Source organism: Triticum dicoccoides, chromosome 5A (assembly GCF_002162155.2).
Source record: "Triticum dicoccoides isolate Atlit2015 ecotype Zavitan chromosome 5A, WEW_v2.0, whole genome shotgun sequence".
Taxonomy (NCBI): Eukaryota; Viridiplantae; Streptophyta; class Magnoliopsida; order Poales; family Poaceae; genus Triticum; species Triticum dicoccoides.
The window spans coordinates 640783556-640796768 of NC_041388.1; the positions used below are offsets into that span (position 1 = coordinate 640783556).

Genomic DNA, 13213 nt, shown 5'->3' on the forward strand with positions numbered 1-13213 from the left:
AGGAGTCCTCTCATGGATTATACCATGTTCCGCACAAAAAGCATCAAACTCTTTGGAAAAGTACTCTCCACCACGGTCGGACCTAAGCCTCTTGATTTTTCAATCAAGTTGGTTTTCCACTTCAGCTTTATAGATCTTGAAAAAGTTCAAAGCCTCATCCTTAGATTTCAGAAGATACACACGGCAGTATCTAGTGGAGTCATCAATTAACGTCATGAAATATTTCTTTCCACCTTTTGTCAACACACCATTCATTTCACATAGATCTGAATGTATGAGCTCTAGTGGTGCAAGATTTCTAATTTCCGCAGTCGTGTGAGACTTACAAGGTTGCTTAGCTTGCACACACACTTGACACTTAGATCCCTTGATGATGGTGAAATTAGGGATTAAGTTCAACTTCGCTAGTCGCGACATGCAACCAAAGTTAACATGACAAAGACGTGAATGCCACACATTGGATTCACTATTGTTGCAAATATGATTAACAATTTTATTGCAAACGTCTGATAAGGATAAACGAAACAAGCCTCCTGACTCATAGCCTTTACCAACAAAGGTTCCATACTTGGATATTACAAATTTATTCGACTCAAAGACAAGCTTGTAGCCATCTCTACACAGAAAAGATCTGCTAACAAGATTTTTATTGATGGAGGGGACATAATGCACGTTCTTCAGCCGCACGATCTTCCCCGAAGTAAACTTTAGATCGACCGTGCCAACACCATGAACAGAAGCACTTGAACCGTTGCCCATCAGCATGGTTGAAGTCCCTGCGGTCTGATAAGACGAAAACATGGAAATATCACCGCATACATGTACATTAGCACCCGTGTCAATCAACCAGTCAGGAGAATGACATACTGAAAGAATAGTGGGAAATATACCATACCTAGCATCCTTCTTGTCAATGTCTCCAATGACAACATTAGCGGTCTTGCCGCCTTTCCCAGGATGACGCTTGTCATAGCGATTAGGGCAACTAGGAGCCCAATGATCAGGATCCCCACACACATGAGAAGCACCTTTCTTCTTGCCATTCTTCTTCTTGAAGTTCGTGTGTTGCACAACCTTGTTCTTCCCATCAAACTTTGCTTTTCCATCAAACTTGCCCTTGTTCTTGAACTTGTTGGGCTGGAAGTTCTGCTTCTGTACCACATTGGCACTAGATCCTCCCTCAATACCTCGAGCACGTGTGTCCTTTGCTCTCGCCTTTTCTTCCACATCAAGAGTGCCAATGAGATCCAGGAAGGAAAACTCCTGCCTCTTATGCTTCAACAAGGTAGCAAAGTTCCTCCATGAAGGAGGAAGCTTAGTGATGATACCTCCGACAACAAACTTGTCCGGTAGCATACAACTGAAGTGCTCAAGTTCTCTAGCAAATGACTGTATCTCATGAGCTTGCTCAACCACGGAGCGCTCTTCAGTCATCCTGTAATCATAGAATTGCTCCATGATGTACAGCTCAGTGCCAGCATCCGAGACCCCAAACTTGGCCTCGAGTGCATCCCACATATCTTTTCCATTATCAATTGACGCATAAGCATCAACTATGTTTTCACCAAGAACACTCAAGAGAGCAGCCTTAAACGGAGTATCCATTTTCTGAAAAGCTTGTGCCTGTTGAGCATCAAGCTCTCCTTCAGGTTTGCCGAGAGTGGCGTCATAGCAACTCATGATTTGAAACCACAAGACTGCTCTCACGCGCCACCTCTGATAGTGGATACCCTCAAACATAGGAGGTCTCATGGAAGCAGCAAAACCACTTGGGGTAAATTGCCTATAATAAGGTTTTTGGATTGTTGGAAATATGAGCAATTTACCAAATGATTGTATTAACAGAAATACTAGATAAAGCATGACTAATATAGTAGAGATAAAACAAATCATGTGTTCTGACAGAGAGAAGGTAAATAGCTTCTGCATATATGAACTATCCTATCATATCTAAAGCAGACATTATAGCAAGTAGCATATATGAAGAAGAACCTATCATGTGTAGGACAAGGACTAGAACAAGGAACTGTGGCAGAACCTTTAACAGGAAAGACAAGAACACGTACCGGACAGCAGCAGCAGAAGCGCTGGACTTGGGGTCGGTGTCCTCGCCTGCCATGTCGTCGAGGAGGTCGTGGACGTCGGGGAAGAAGTCGTCGTCAGGGAAGTAGTCATCGGCGACCGGATCGTCCGTGATGAAGTAGCCAGTAGTCGCGCTGAGCGCTCCCAAAAACCTTATCACCCTTCTCCCGTACAGGACTCAAAAGGTGAGGTCTCGGAGGCCTACTGTTCCGACCTGCGGTGCACGCCGCAAGACGGGATGGGGAAGAACGTAGCAGCAGCGCAGTGGTCGGAACCTTGTGGCGAGAGGCGCTTCGTTCAAATTCAGTGTCCACTACAGAAAACGTTTCAACTCCCACGTGACCTTTCGTATACCCGTCGTGCGTGGCAAAAATTTAGATATCGGCTCATTCCCGCGCCGCGGCGCGGCGCGGCCAGGTGGGCGGCGGAGGAGGAGCGCGCGTGGATATCCCTCTTGTTCTCATGCTCGTACAAGTGGGGAAAGAACCCCCTTATAAGGAGGTCCAACTCCTACTAAACTAGCAATGTGGGACTAAACTTTATTAGTATCTTTTGCCTTGCATAAATGAACTAAGTGGGCCTCTAAGATTTATTAGGAATTTCTGAAATAATTATTGGGCTGGCCAAAATAGCAAAATAGATTAAATTCCAGCATGCCATAGCCATGTTCTAAGAAAACACATACTCGTCCCATCCACTTGGCCGTGTTCGTTCATTGAAAATATGCAACAGGCTAAAAGTCTGAAAGAAATCGACGGCGCATTATTCCTCCCCTTCGTGGGCAATGTATGCTTTTTGCTCAGAGATCCCGTCGCTCGATGTTTTTTTTTCCTTTTTGGGAACATCGTGCGCTGTTGGCTGGGTCGTGTGGCCACGATCGAAGTTTGGAGGACATTGGGACTTAGCCGTGTAGGGAGATAAAAATCATGCATCTACATAAGAGGACGATGAGGAAGAGGGCATGCCAGTGCTCTGCTCTACCCGTGATAGCAATGCACGGGAGACTAGTTTTTTTTCTGGACTCTCCTATATGTTGCGCTTTGCAACGAGTAGTCGGCGATTCACACAGGGGGCAGCCCACCTAGGCCGGCCCATGTGTGGTGGCAGTGGCACCGCGTAGCGAGGTAAAAGAGCACGCACTAGCTGGGAATGGAACCCAATTGCTCAAAAGATGGACTGTGCGTCTGTGATTTGTCAACAGTTGCGCAGAATGCGTCAAATAGGGATTTCGTTTTTTGCTTCCAGGAACGGGTTTGAGTGTCACGGCCTGCTTGGCTCGGCCCGCTCTCACCCATCGTGTGGGCTTCCATTCATGCCCATCAGATCGGTATCATTCATTCGCCTCCAAAAAGAAAAAGAAAAAAAGATCGGTATCCTTCATCAAAAGAAATAAAATCAGACAGCTGCCCTGAATCTGAAGAGTTGGAAGTCTGAACTGAGGGCCAGCTTCCCGTCGATTCATCACCAGCAGCCGACGACGCACCACCAGCAAGCAGCCTCTGTCTCTAGTCCGCACCTATCCTCCGGAGCGGCAGAGATATATGCATGTTGTGCAGCGCCGCGACCTGAATGCGAATGGGAAAACCGTTGGGCCGAAGCAAAGGCCGGTCGAGGGAGGAGAGGAGTTATGGACGCGATGCCGCGACCAATCTGGATCGTAGTCGTCGGCGGCGGCGGCAAGTGCAAGCGTCCGATATCGCCACCAAGGGGCCTGCATGTGCATGCATGGTAACCGATCGGCGACGACCGGGCCCTGTTTTTCTTTTTTCTACTACTCCCTCCATTTCAAATTACTCGTGACAGAAATGGATGTGTGTAGAATTAAAATACATCTAGATACATCTATACCTGTGATAAGTAATTCGGAACGGTTAGAGTATTTTCTTTTGTGATGAGGGACCGTAATATTCTGCATGCTAACAGTGGCTTATCGGTCAACAATCTCCGTAGCTGAATAGTGTAAGTACCTACTCCTATACTAGTAGAAAGCCCGTGCGTTGCCACGGGCTAACTAACAATGTATATACAAAGAGAAATGTCATGTGATATGGGAGTCAGACAATTGACATGTGATGATATTTCATGTTTGGGATGTGGTATATAAATGCATCTCATCATCATCTCTCTCCTCCTCCCTCTCTCACAATCCTTTCTTCTTCGAATGTTTCTCATGGGGCGAAGGCATAATCATTGATATGAATAGTCATTAAAATATCAAATCAATACAACCAACAATCTATCATCTGCTGCAAAATTGACACCTATGCTTATCATACATACCAGAAAAAACAACTATGTTGCAGTCGAGATAAAATTTTGGAAGCACATTTCTCTCAAATCAGTATTAATGGATCAGGTATTGACAAAATGATTCTATTAGTGTAAAGGAGAGCAAATGATATGGCACACAGACACCAATCTATTCAGGAGTGTTACATTAATCAGAAAATTTGTTCAGCACATGGTAGCTATATAAATAGTCCAAATATCATTCATGTTGACAGAAATTAGCAATGCTCACAGCTACATACGAAATTGGCCAAAGACAATTTTCTAGCATCTTTTTTTTATGGGATTTTCTAGCATCTTTCTAGTTTTACACATCGTCGCATGCCAAGTTCCAAAGATTGAACTTAATAAAGACATGCCTTCACGTCCATGCAGGAGCTTTAGTGTCGATCTGGCCAATAAATTGCTCCGATGCTGGCGAGGAATCTTCCGCTCGAGCTTCTGTAGACACAGATCTGGCCTGGACCTCAAGTTCCAAATAAGAAATAATGAAAAAATCATAATAAATGGTATGTCTGGACCTCAAGGGCAATTAACACAAAACAACGGATAATTGAGAGGTTGGGCAGTGCCGCTCCTCTTTGCGGCAACATGAGGGTCTATTTACATGGGAGAGATATGGCATGTTACACTAATATCAAGTAGAAAGACATGTACCCAATTTACATGGGAGGAGTCATGTATAACAGAAAAATATCTAAAGCTGATGAAGACCTGATATGCTTGACAACTTAAGGGATATTTGTATTTGGTTCTCAATTTACTCAAGCTCCTCCATGCTAAGTGGACACAGATTCTCACCGAAATATTTCTACGATAGGGAGGGCTGATAAGTTGGATCAACAGTGCAATATATATACAGAAATTGTAACCTGAAAACATTGTATACTTGACATGGATATTGCAGAAGATAAGCATCAGACCAAGTTGATATAAGAGGTGTGCGAAAAATAACAACGCACATACACAAGGGATAACCAACTAATTATGTGACTATTAAAATGAAACATCACATGTGCAATAATCTAAAGTAGGTGGTCGCGGACATACACATGCGCAATAATCTGAATATATACAATGCATAATTGGAAGCGTTAAATCCTTCCAATGGGTTGGCGTTGCACATCATAATAATTACTCAACGTATTAATCCTTATCATTGATGGCCGTTGATGCACAATAAACAGAGCTGAGCATGGCAAGACCACATGACTGAACTACACCTGTCATGATTCATCGACAAATGCCTGAAATGCTACAATAAGGTCACTTACCCAGTCATGTCAGGATAGCATGCAGTGATCCACTCCTGGGATCATGCTCCAGTACAGATACTTGGTCGACAAAACGATTGATGTAGTCCAAGAGTCTGTTGCAGAGGGTTCATCTTAACAACGTTGAATTGAAGGGAGAAGACATGGGAAAGCTCGATGTCCCTCAGGCACCCGGTTCTCCATCTCTATATGGCATATATGAACCTGCCATCCGTTGAGTATACTGCGGAACGTACCACCATCTGGAACACAGGCCATCCATCATCAACAAATTGTGATGTTATTCAAGTCATGGTCGCAACAAGCTGAACTTACTTTTACCTGTACTTTATCCTGGGACAAACTTAGACAGGGGGAGGGGAGGCCTGACAGTGATGCTGATCCGGTGTTAGTGCCTTGCAGCATAACTTGAGGTGGCGGCGGCTGACGCTAGGGTAGTCGACGAGGACATCACAATTGGGTTGCCACCAAAACAGAGTGTGGATAGCTGAATATCTGTGCATCAACACATCACTATTGAAGACACTGACAGACAAACCTCTAATTAGCAGTTGAGCGGGTTCATGCCTACGAGCCTTACAGATATACATGCCTCTCCATCCTCGCCACCTACAGCCCATAGTGATGCCCCAAGCCCACCAACAGTGCATAGAACGTTGGTCGCGCCCCCCTGCCATCTACTCTTTCACGCACGCCAGAAAGTCCCAAGCCCGTCTGAGGCACTGGACGAAACAGCTGTGTGCAACGACTGCACTAAGGGCCATGGTCTCGACCTAGAGACCATACCCACTGCCTTGGCTTCATCCTTGACTTCATCCTCCTTGTCGGTAAAAAGATTCTTGCTGAAAACATCTCACAACTGATTAGTAAGTTTGGAAGCCATGGCACTCGAAAATCCAATGGCAACCAATATACATGATGCTAGAGACTGAAGTACAACCAAGGCTTCAGATTGCAAATAAAATAAAATAAAATGTGCTCCATAATTTTAGCTAAAATAACAGGAAAAGGTATTATTAGTATTTTTCGCATTGCCAGTAATGTATATGCTTGTAACATAACCACACTCTCTTCAAAAATTAACACATCACTTGCCATTTTAGAAAGTTTTGAGTGATACAGGCATATAAATATAAGACTTAACTCAATTGCCAATAATGTGAGCTACTGGTTTCTTTTTTTCCAGACCGGTACTGAATAAGCTTGACTGAACTAATGGATAGTGTGATGCATTCCCCAATCATTTGACTTTGAAATTTCAGAAATGGGAAGATTATAACTAACCAGTTGAAAGAAACTTCAGTCAAAGATGCCAGTACAACTCCACTGAAAAAGGGTACAAGAGAACCTACTGCAGTAAATAAGGTGCCTGCAAGAACAGAACAACATAAGTATCTTTTTCTGCGCATTTCATTTGTCAGTACGGACATATATTATAACACTAAAAGCCTCTTCTGCTGCTCCATCAATAATAGTCCAGAAACAGCAAGCAAGTGAACAAAATACAGTGATGTGTGTGTAGATTGTCAGGATTCATCATTGCATATCATTTTCTCTGGATACTACAAATGCATGCACATGATATTGATATGCCACCATTTCTGCAATAAGCGCCATATTTTCAGCTATCCTAAAACTCAAAAAATACATAAGCTCGGAAAATCCATGAAGGAAAGAAAACTCAGAAAATACAGAAGTTCTAAAACATGCTGGCTTGTTCATACTAAATCAGTACCCACCTTTTACCCATCAATACTACTTGTTTATTTTGACGAACTGTCAAACCTGTAAGGAATTTGTTTACTTCTATAAATTACAGAAATAACATTATGAAAGATGCATTGAGGTACAGAGTTATAGGTAACTAACATAAACAAGTTCTTCTCCTTGGTACACCACATTTATTAAGTTCAAGGACAACTCAGAGTGAGATGTGTCGTGACATGAGCTTGTGACTTCATAAGCACGTCTTGGTTGATGTCTTTGCGAGCTGAGAAGAATTACATCAGCAGATCCATAAGTGAACTTGATTCCCTTGCCAAGGTATGTGCGATGAATGTGACGATTAAGAAAGTTGATTTAATAAGCCTTTCCAACAGGAACCTAAGCAATGCAACAACAGGGGAGGAACAACATTTAGGTTGGTGATTTAAAGATGATTGGACGAGCCACAGAAACCACTTGCACTAATAATATATCAAACACAATGCAGAAACCACTACTGTATGAGCTGTACTTTAACTGGTCCTATCCAAATCAATTTCATGTGCAGATAACAAGTGAAATTTAATATAGTGTCTATTTCTTATCTACTTATAGCTGGGAAATCCTCTGCAACATGTAAAAAAATGATGAAATATATTATTCCATTATGCAGCTGAGATGTGTCAAGTTGAATGAAACTATATGAATCATCTTACAACAGGTGTACCCCTTGTGCTTGTAAGAGGGAAAATCTGAATAAATTATCTTACAGCAGGTGCACCTCTTTTGCTTGTAGGAGGGAAAATATGAGTCCCAGTGCTACTGCCCAGTATAACTGCTACAACCTCTTTTGGATCGTCATAATTCCTCCGAAAGGATGTTCAGAAAACCTGTAAATTTTTGCATAAAAATGTTAGATATGCTGACGGTGGCGCCTCCCAACAAGGCAGGCAAGGATCATGAATCCGTACAGCCTCCTGTATGCCCTCTTGTGCATGACGTCGTCGTCCCCGAGCTTCAGCCTCTCACAACTGGAGCCCTCGCTGCTTCTCCTCACTGGTCACATGCATGGCTTCCCCTCCAGGGGCAACATACTATTGAACAACATCGACGACTTCCACCTTGCAACTGCAAAAGAACACATCCATCAGCAACAAAGAAATCTTCAAAAATCCTCAACTAAAGCATATGAGTTGTTTTCGGATCGAGCAAAAAAAAGGGAAATAAGAGAAGAAAACAGAGTGCAAGAACATTACACTTTCATACATTAGACAACAAGCCATACACAAAGAGTAAGCACAGGATCATAATAGGCATGCTTGAACACTTAATAAAGTAACAGGAACATGATTTATTAACCATATAAGAATTTTTCTCACGCATGTAATCTACAATCTGTGTTGAACTGCAGTGCACATAGCCTCTCCATATATCCAGAAACAAAGCATCATCAATAAACTTTAGTATAATCCCATCCATCCAAATTTACCCGATGACAATAAATAGGTAAAAAAACAGCTGGGCTAAGCCCTCAGTTTTCTTTCGACAAACCACTTAATAAAGAGGCACACCAGGATGTGGTCTGCACACCAAGAAGATGGTGTGGAGGTAATGTGGGTGCAACCCTGTTTCTTTCAGTAGGCAGCTTGCAAATGTGGATAATGAAAGGCAGAACAAACACGGTGTTGCATGGAGTGATATGCACACCTAGCTGCTTGTTGATCAGGGTCATGTCGGGGATCCTCTTGTCGCTGTCGTCATACCCTTCCCCGTAGAATTCTTTCGCGCTCACGTCGATCACAGGCTCCTCCTGCGGGGGCTCTCCTGAGACCTTAGCGTAGACCTGCAGATAAATGCAAATCAACGATTCAGAAGAGACAGAGTAACGGAACATACAGTTGCTATTGCTGGTTGATGGCATACCTCTGTCATCATTTCGGCCAACTCCCTAACAGTGACTTCATTGTCAGGATTCCCAACATTGAAGATATGACCATTGGCTCGAGCAGGGTTTTCCTTTGCCACAAGAAAACAGAGATTTAAGTTTCACTGATGCGGTAGACACTAAGGAACGCCAGAAAAACAGATCAGACATAAACAGAGAAGACATACAATCATCAAAAGAACAGCTTCGATGGCATCCTTGATGAAAAACAAAAGTTCTCTGGGACTCGCCGCCATCGACAAGCTTCAGGGGCTCTCTGCGGAGGAGATTCTGCACATCCACTGCCAAGGTATATCTTGTAAGAAAGAAGACTGAACACAGTGCAATGAAGGTATTCAGGGATACGTTTACATACGTTGCTAAAGCAAGCCAAAACCCGAGGAACACCCTCGCTAGGACCATCAACACCAGGAATAAAGTCCATCCTTGGCCCAATCCAATTGACAGGTCTCACAATCGTGAATTCAAGGCCATTTTCTACCCCTTCAGCTGGGGGAAACTCAAATGTACATGGTCAGAAAAAGTTTAAGGGTGCTACTAATGGCACAATCAACAAGTTATAAGTTCTTCCACTCACCAAAAACAAGCCTCTCGATAAGCTGCTTTGCGCACGTGTAGGACCATCTCTGTTTCACGATTGGACCAAAGATGCAGGGTGACTCATCTTCTGTCAACACATAAAATTCAGCTTCCTGTTTGAAAGGTGAAAAGCACACGGAGCATCAGCTGAACAGCCAGGTGTGATCATATGAATATGTGACATGGGAAAAACATATTACTGACAACTGAACAAATTATTGTTACTGCTAGGCTGGGTATAGTATTGCTACGAAGATAAGAATCTAAGGACAGAATAGAAAATTTTATTGGAACTCTAAGGGTTTGGTCAGTTGAATCTTTAAATGATGAAGCTCCAACTGAACAATTTTGAATAAGAAAAGGAGAGTTCCTTATGACAGCACGTTTTCCAAATTACTACATCCACTTGCAGAGCAATATGCAGTGACAGGCATAAGCATGACATGATAAAGTTGCTTATTATGCACGAGTTTTGGTAAAAAATCACAACAAACTAACTTTAGAATGTTGCAAATGTACTGGTGCCCAGTCACAGTATATATGCAATTATGCACGAGTCTATGATTCTGCCGCAAGGATCAGATAGACAACAATTTGGAGCATGGTGTTGTGTGACATCTCACAAAGTGAATGAATGAATTTTCGATTGTTACAGAAAATTTCATATATAGATTTTCAATGTAAAAACGAACTTTAGGCCTATGTTATTTGTACATACAGAATGTCTTTCTTGGTTCTCAAAGAGGTTCAGTAACCACCCTAAGTAAACAATCGAACATGCCTTGAATCAGTTTACCGAAAATATTGCAGATCGGAAGTAAGTCCATCCCATGTCTTATCAACTGCAAAAAGATTCCACAGACAAAACTTGCAAAAAAACGGTCACCCTCATATCTACTGTTTCATATCAAGAATCTCCTCAAACATGTCATCAGACAAACCATTTTTGGTTCAGTTTGAAGGTACATGGCCAAAATGAAGACTACTGTGATATAAAAGGAAACAAATACATCATAGAAATGACATAGGAACACTATGCATGCTCAACAATGATATGGGTCTGACATATGGAGTTAGCAGTTTCCCTAAAACAACAACTTTCTGAATATTATTGTCTCATCCATTATGCCCATAAAAGGAAAGAGAAACCTTATGTAAACAAAATATTACAGCGAACAAACACAGAATTTTTCAGAAAAAGGAACACTTACCAGGAAACTTCCAGTCCTTGAAGAAAGGATAACCTTCCTACAAATACACCATCTAATGCAGGTTCATACAGTTTTCATTGTGCACAAATGATGCAACATGCAGATTCAAGCCAATGCGACAAAATGTCCAGTTAACTTAGAGCTATTTACATATCGTTTACTTAAGTAAAAAAACTCAAGTTATCTTGCTGCAGGCAATCTACTCAATGCTGATCACACAAATAATAATGTCTGAAAGCACTTAGGAACAGCCAGACCACACAAGCATAAAATTGTGTAACCAAATAGACATCAGAGGGGAGGGAACATTTTTCAGAAATACCTCATTAAGTTTCACAGTTATTATGTGAGGGGTAAAGGACCAGATGAACCTACAAATCAAAAGAAATATCATAGTCAGCACAAAAATTGTTCAAAGAAGATGATCAAATTAAAAATCATGTAACCGAACATATAGAAGAATCTTCTTATAAAAAAAATCAGGAAACCGATCTTTTGTCTTATTATATTCAAAGAGCTCTGTCTGAATGACACCTCTATATTGATAGGCTGCCCTGTGCATATAACTAACATAAAGCATATGTACACTTCCCACCTCCTTTGAATGTCTGCACTACTGCATCCTATTTAATTCCTTTAGAACGTGGATAAATACTTATAAAGTTAATGGTCACATGCCTTTTAAACGTGTGAATTCACATGTAAACCAACTAACCAAGACGGATGCAACCAAAATTACCCAAGGCATCTAGTTGTTTCTTTTAGGGCTTAGGGTGTGCAAGTGGAAAATTCATGGAATATATGCTTGTTCCCACGAGATTGGATTCGGACTCAGGTTTAAGACGAACTTGCATCGCTAGAGACTTCTCCAACTCCTTCAAAGACTCCTGCAACTTTTGCTCAGGGGCTTCACCATGCCACCAACTTCTTCAGGTGCCAACAACATGAACAGATAACGGGGTGGGAGGGGGAAGGGGACAGAGATGGAGGAGGGAGAAGGGGAGAGGAGAGAAGAGGGGGAAAGAGGAAGGGGTGGAGATACCTGTGATAACGGGGAGGCGGCAGTGCGGGACGGGAAGAGTCGCCGCCGGCGGGCAGGATGAAGAGCTGGCGGCTCCAACCCTAGCTTGCGCGTGAGAACTGCATCCGTCGCACACAACCAGGGCATCCATCGTCTGCCGTCGTGCTCCAGCGAGCCGGCGACCGAGGGTTTCCTGGAGCAGAGGTGGAGGCGACCAGAGCTGGCGGCGGCGCGGCGCCGAGGTTGGGGCGACGGCGAGCTCGGGCGGTGAGGCGGTGGGGCAGAAGCTGCAGGAGACGGCGGCGGGGACCTCGAGGCCGAGCTCAGGCCATGGCTTCCCTGGCTCCAGAGGCCGTGGTGGCGCCAGACGCAACGGCGGGGCGAGGAGGAGGCCGGCCGTCGGGGAGGCAGGAGCTCCTCGTCCCCTCGATCCAGATCGGGATTGAGGAGGGGCGCGAGGGAGCGGGCGACCCGCGGGCGGCGGTCGGGGCGTAGGTATTTTTTTCGTAGGCCGTCGTAGATTTTTTCAGGTGCAAGTTTTTTCCGATCAACCGGAGGATTTAGCACTGGACATAGTGGGAGCATACCAATTTTTATTCCTGGTTCGAGGGCGGTGGGGAGGAATCTAGGGGATGCGGGAGGTGGGATCGAGGACGAAAAAAATTCATCTTTAATGGGACGAAAATTAATCGGTGGAGACTACCGACTGCTTCATTAGGAGTAGAGATATATACATTATAGTAGTTCGTGGAACCGAACCAACCACAACCACCCGTATATGGTCAGCAACACTGTAGAACAGTGTACACATACAGCGGTTATCTTATCTGGATCCGGCTTGCCTGCTCCCTCCTCATGCTCCTATCCGTGCTCCCACTTCATCCTACGACTATCTTTTTTTCTTTTTCCTTTCTAATTTAATCATCTCCCCCTGATTTTAAGGGGATGGGGCCGGACCTTATTTTGTCCAATCAAATCAAGCCACATATGCGGGAGCACGGATGGGCACACGGGGAGGGAGCAGGCAAGTCTCGTCCATCTTATCTATATCTAGGCGGCCGGCCCCTTTCACGTACTACCTTCGTCCAGGTGAATAAGTCATTCGCGT

At 43.6% G+C, this 13213-nt stretch overlaps 1 pseudogene; it reads right to left on the reverse strand.

Moving 5' to 3' along the window:
- Positions 1–4492: 4492 nt before the first annotated feature.
- On the reverse strand, positions 4493–12649 carry LOC119303672 (annotated as a pseudogene).
- Positions 12650–13213: the final 564 nt, after the last annotated feature.